Source organism: Camelus bactrianus, chromosome 8 (assembly GCF_048773025.1).
Source record: "Camelus bactrianus isolate YW-2024 breed Bactrian camel chromosome 8, ASM4877302v1, whole genome shotgun sequence".
In the NCBI taxonomy this organism is placed as follows: Eukaryota; Metazoa; Chordata; class Mammalia; order Artiodactyla; family Camelidae; genus Camelus; species Camelus bactrianus.
The window spans coordinates 8,731,875-8,737,473 of record NC_133546.1 but is presented as its reverse complement, the minus strand read 5'-3'; the positions used below and the strand labels follow the sequence as shown (position 1 = coordinate 8,737,473).

The 5,599-nt window shown below is 41.6% G+C and overlaps 1 non-coding gene across 1 annotated transcript; it reads left to right on the top strand.

Annotated features, from left to right (window-relative positions):
- Positions 1-4,416: 4,416 nt before the first annotated feature.
- Positions 4,417-4,490, top strand: TRNAA-GGC (transfer RNA alanine (anticodon GGC)). Its single transcript has one exon. It is a non-coding gene; the product is annotated as a tRNA-Ala (tRNA).
- The last annotated feature ends 1,109 nt before the right edge of the window (positions 4,491-5,599 follow it).

Below are 5,599 nucleotides of genomic sequence, written 5' to 3'. Positions count from 1 at the left end.
TTGTAGTTTGTCAGCAACGAACATTCATTATTGTATAAGGCAAGGCCCATTATTGCAAGCAACAGAAACTGACTTGCTATCTTCAGTTTGCAGGGCAGGTGGGCAGGCTGGAGACCCAGGGAAGAACTGACATTGCAGCTGGCAGAATACCCTCTGCTTCAGGAGGACATAAGCCTCTCTTCTATTAAGGCTGTCAACTGATTGTATGAGGCCCACCAACATTATGGAGGATGATGCGCTTTACTCAAAATCTACTGATTTAAATGTTAATCTCATCTAAACATACTTTCACAGCAACATCTAGACTAGTGTTTGACCAAATACCTGGGCACTGTGGTCTAGCTAAGTTGACATGTACAGTTAACCATCATGGCAGCCAATTGGTTGAACCCAGCATCTGTGCCCGAGTCCTGGTATCCAGAACGTAGCGGGAGGAGGGCACTCGGGTTCACTTTTACAGTGAGAATCAGTGCTCTATGCCTCATCAAAACTACCCATGGGAGGTGGTGCCCCAGAAACAGGACAGAAACAGGGGAACTATGTGCTGCACAGCCTTAAAAAAAAAAAAAAGACAAATATTTGGCACAGTTATATTCAGAAATAACAAAAAAAAAAACCACATTTTTTTCCCTATGAACAGACTGCAAGTTCAGCAGCAAGTCCTCAGTGAGATTTAGAGACCATGAGTCATATTAGCATAGTCTTGTGACTGTACTCAGTAAGCCAGGAGCTCTGTGCTCTGCGATGCTTTTCACTTCCTGCCTCTTCTATATTGGGTAAGCCCCCCAATCACTCCCACCAGGCATCCGACTTCATCTGTGACCCTCCTTCCATCCCTCCCCCCATATCCAATCAGTCACCAAGTTCTGTCATCTCAAATATTCCTCCTCTCTGTCCCTGTGGCTGCCATCCGGACCAGGTTTCTGTCACCTCTCACCTGCATTATCACCTGACCTTCCGGTTGCTCTTGTCTCCCCTGTTTCCTTCTCTACCTTCTCTAACCATCTTCACTGCGCCTTCAGAGCTGACTTTCTAAAACACAGCGCATACCCTGCTGTTCTGAGCCTTGTGCCTCTCACCTGTCTTCATGTGGGTTCCCACAGCGTGGAGACCAGTAGCACCTCCTCCAACTTGCCAGGTGTGTGGGAGCCTTAGTACAAGTTTCTCACGTTTTATGATGGATTCAGGTGTGCTGTATCTCACCGCAAATGACGACGAACACATGACACCAATCAAAAGTTGGAAACTACAGAATTTTAAATAAATCTGGTTTTCCAACTGAGGAGGTAAACTAAAGCTTAGATTCACTCCACTTGCCTCAAAGTGTTTTTCTGGATAAAAATTTGCAGACTCAATTTACAGCCCCTGATGTGCACCCTATTATCTAAATATACGTGCCTGGGACCCAGCCTAGCTTTTTATACTTTCAGTCATTCAGCAAAGCTTCACAAAGGGTCTGCCCGCCATCAGGCACTGCAGCGGGCACTGCTGTCCCCAGATGTGTAAGGAGAGCTCTGTGATGGCTCAGCACGTGCATAAGTTCTTCCTGGCCCCGGGCCTGGGGTTGGGGTGAGACTATTAAGTCTCTGCCACGGTTTCAGACGCCCATCCCACTGCTAGTCTGTGAGCTGAAGTCTGTGGTTTGAACATTTTATCGGAACTCCAAACACAAATGAATAAAAGCATGTTTATCTCTTTCATTAGCCTATTAGGACAGATAAACAGTCAAAACAGTGTTGGCCTAAAATTGAGCTACTGCATAACTCTATTCATCATTTTGAAAAGAAAAAACAAAACACATCTCTTTCTGTTGGCTTCATTTTCGGCTCCGTGTGGTAAATCTATCATCTAGGCCTTTTCTTTCTCCTTATTTCCATTTCTCCATCTCTGCATATGCCCTAGGTTACTGAGTCACTTGTCTTCAACAGATGTAGCAGTTACTCAAACTCTCCAAAATATTTGCTAATTGTAGAGAGAAGCACATTTGTGAAACATTATTCCATGGGTATAATTTTGGCTCTGCGACTTTTAGTGGGAAAAATAAAGAAAATATCCTAAAGTTTCTGGCTAAACACCCACCACACTCATTTTTTAAAGTACAAAGCAAACCAAACATCCATGTCTACTACATCGTCTTAAAATCAAGTGAAAAATGGCAGCTGGTAGCAACCAAACCAAGACTTTGTTTGTTTTGAAGTAGTCAGAAATGGATAATTTGAATCAGTTGCCAAACATTTATTTTTCTTTCTGAAATTTAAACTCAGATTGTCATGGCAACAGGACATTTTGGATGATCTGAAAATTGGGACGACTACATTTTTGGACCCAATTGCCTTCATATGTCAATATGAACAAAACATCCTTTTTGGCTTCTGCACTGGCAAAGCCTGGTACAGTGTTTGCTAAAATGCTGTTAATCATCACCAACAGTGAGAGTATCGATAGGGAATTAAAGCAGCCTCCCCAATCAGTATCCCTTATGGTGGCTCCAACTACGTGACTCTGCCCCCTGCTGCCCTCTCGACCCCGACCATGTGGTCCTCCTCTGGAGCATCTCCCTAGGCCTGTGTCTTTACCCTGCTTTCCTTTCTTGGCCTCATCCTCTGTCTTTTCTAGAGGAAGACTCTTTCCTCTTCTCACCATCTAAATAACTCCTCTCCATACTTCAAAGATGGGAGCAGTTGTCACCCCCTCCTTGAAGCCTTCTTTGACAGTGCAAGTCAACAGTCTTCCCTTCTCAATTAAAAGACAAGGACTCTCCTTGAGTGCGGTAGGAGGGAGGGAGACCCTTCACTACCTCATCATCGTTAAATCTTGACTCTTGCAATAGCATTCTAACTGATCCTCTATTATAAATCACTTTCTTCTAAAATTCATTCTTAGATCTACCAGAGTTATCATTGTAAAATAAATTTGATCATGGCCCTCTCCTGCTTTAAATGTTTAGTTGTAAATTCTAAAAGGATAAAAGATCTAAAACTCAGTTTCCAGAAACATGGCAAAATGAGCTGATGCAGACCCCACTCCCACTTTACCACATTTCCACAAACACATAGAAACATTAAGGCAAATATAATACAAAGCATTTAAAATGCATAGCTGAGCACACAAGCTCCAGGTGTCAAAGTGAGTAGGAAACTTTTAACTTGAGATCTTACTACACAGTGAAGGCAGGAATTGATCTGGATACAAGCCTGGAAGACTAGGGTGAGATTTTAACCCTCATGCAGGGGCAGGAGATACAGTCTTGAGCCCACAAGAGGCAAGGAGCTGGAATTAAGACTTTTAAACAAACTAAGACCCTGCATAAGCTGACTGTTCATTAATAAGAGCCCTAAAAGTCTCTCCCTGCTTTCTCAAGTAGGCAACAATCAAGTGTACTCTGCCCAGGGTCCTGGGAGTAAAAACATCTCCCATGAACTATTGAAGTTCCAAAGCTACACTGTACAGGGGCGTGGAGTTGAAATTTACAGTACCTCCACTGATGTAGGAATTTCCAAACTAAATTTTTAGTGTGAAAATTAGTCTCAGACTGGGTTAAATCTCTAGTTGCCTAGAAAAAGAAATACAAATTACTCTCCAAGGATACTTTCTTAGTTGAAAGTGCAAGTGATATCCTGAGAAAAAAATCTTAAAAGAAATGAGCTCACAAACAAAAATTATAAACCACAAAAGGGAACAACAGACATGGATATTCTTATGACATAGCATCTGGGATCCAAAAGAGAGAGCCATAGAGTATCCAAAATGGAAACCATAGACTTTTTATAACACAAACTTGGTGGTGTCATCCATCCCTTTGGCCCTATTCTATTCAGTAAAAGCAACTCAATAAATCCAGCCCATATTAAATGGGAGGGGATTATATGGGTAATGAATACAGGGAGAAGGGGATCATTGGGGGCTATGTTAGAGGCTGCCTACTATAAAAATCTAGTGGATTTTCCATGAATATATATTCAATGAATGAACAAGTTAGGAAATAGAGAAAGGGGAGTAAGATTGAGAGAAAATTTTGTAAGATGTGTTACGTTTCAATTCTGGTATGTTCTATTTTAGTCTCTTATGACAGAGACTATAAGTTTAAGCAAGTCATTTCCTTTTTCTCCAGGGCACACAGCTAGACTGCATTTCCAGCCTTGCTTGAAATTAAATGAGGCCACGTGCTTGAATCTGGCCAACTTACTGTGGGTCTAAATGTTTTCCCTCTTCCCCTACATGGCAGGCAGATGCAGAGGCCCCAGTGGGGATGGTAAAGCCACTAAATGGAAAAGTCTGAGTCCCTGAAGGACTATGCAGAGCAAAATGTGCCCCAGCCTCCCAACTAACTCATATCTTGGTGAGTAGGGAAAGTAAACTGTGTTAAGCCACTGAAATTTGGGAGTTATTTGCTACAATAGATTAGAAGATATTGGGGGAAGATATAGCTCAAATGGTAGAGTGCATGCCTGGCATGCATGAGGTCCTGGGTTCAATCCCCAGTACCTCCACTGAAAAAGTAAATAAATAAATAAGCCTAATTACCTTCCCCCCTGCAAAAGAAGAAGAAGAAGAAGAAGAAGAAGAAGAAGAAGAAGAAGAAATTGTGAAAATAGAGTAGTTAAGACAATGTGGCATTGAAATAGAGATAGAAAGTACCCCAATAGAACAGAATGGAGAAGCCAGAAACACACCCTTACATGCAGTATGATGGAACTGGCACTGCAGATCAGAGGGGAAATGACGGCCTGGTCAACGAACGGTGATTAACTATATTTAAGAAATTGAAAATGGATTCCTGCCACCATGCACAAAAGCAAACCTGCAATGACTTAAGTGTTAACCCAGCTATTGTTTGTTAGGGATCACAGTGATCTGTGTGCTCACCTACTTTTTCAAGTCTTCCTTGCAGTTAGATTGGCCATATGATTATTTCTGGCCAAAGGAACATAGACAGAAGTAATACGTCACTCCTAACTTGAGATGGTTGAGTATTTGGTGGGCATCCTCAACATTTGCTCTCCCCATCGGTTAGATGGATGACAGCTGAGTGAGCTCGAAGTGACAGGATGGAGAAACTCCAATATGAAAGCAGCCTGGATCCCTGAGTCACACTTTGAGCAGACACGCCTGGGAGAGCTGCCCCATCAGGAACTTTCACACTGGGCTCTGGGTGAGCAATAAGTGAACTTTTATTGCAGAACATGTCTAAAATATTGGGGCTTACATTTGTTATTAAATGGAACATAGGCTACCCTGACAAATATAAATGTGAGAGGCAAAATTTTAAGACTTAGGAGGAAATATAAATTATGACCTCAGAGTAAGGAAGAATTTTTCAAACAATTTATAAAAATCATAAACTATAAGTGAAAAAAACACATAATTGGAGCATATTAAAATTAAACTTAATTCATCCATAGATATTATACAGTGAGAAACAAGCCCGCCTTGGGAAGATATCTGTAACCCATGTGATTGGCAAAGAGATGATTCCCAGAATAAAAAGCTCTCCTATGAATCAGTAAGAAAAAAGCAAATATCCTCACAGAAAAATGGGCCAAAATATAAACAAGAGTTTCACAGAAGAGAAAACATGAATGGCCTATAAACAAAGAAA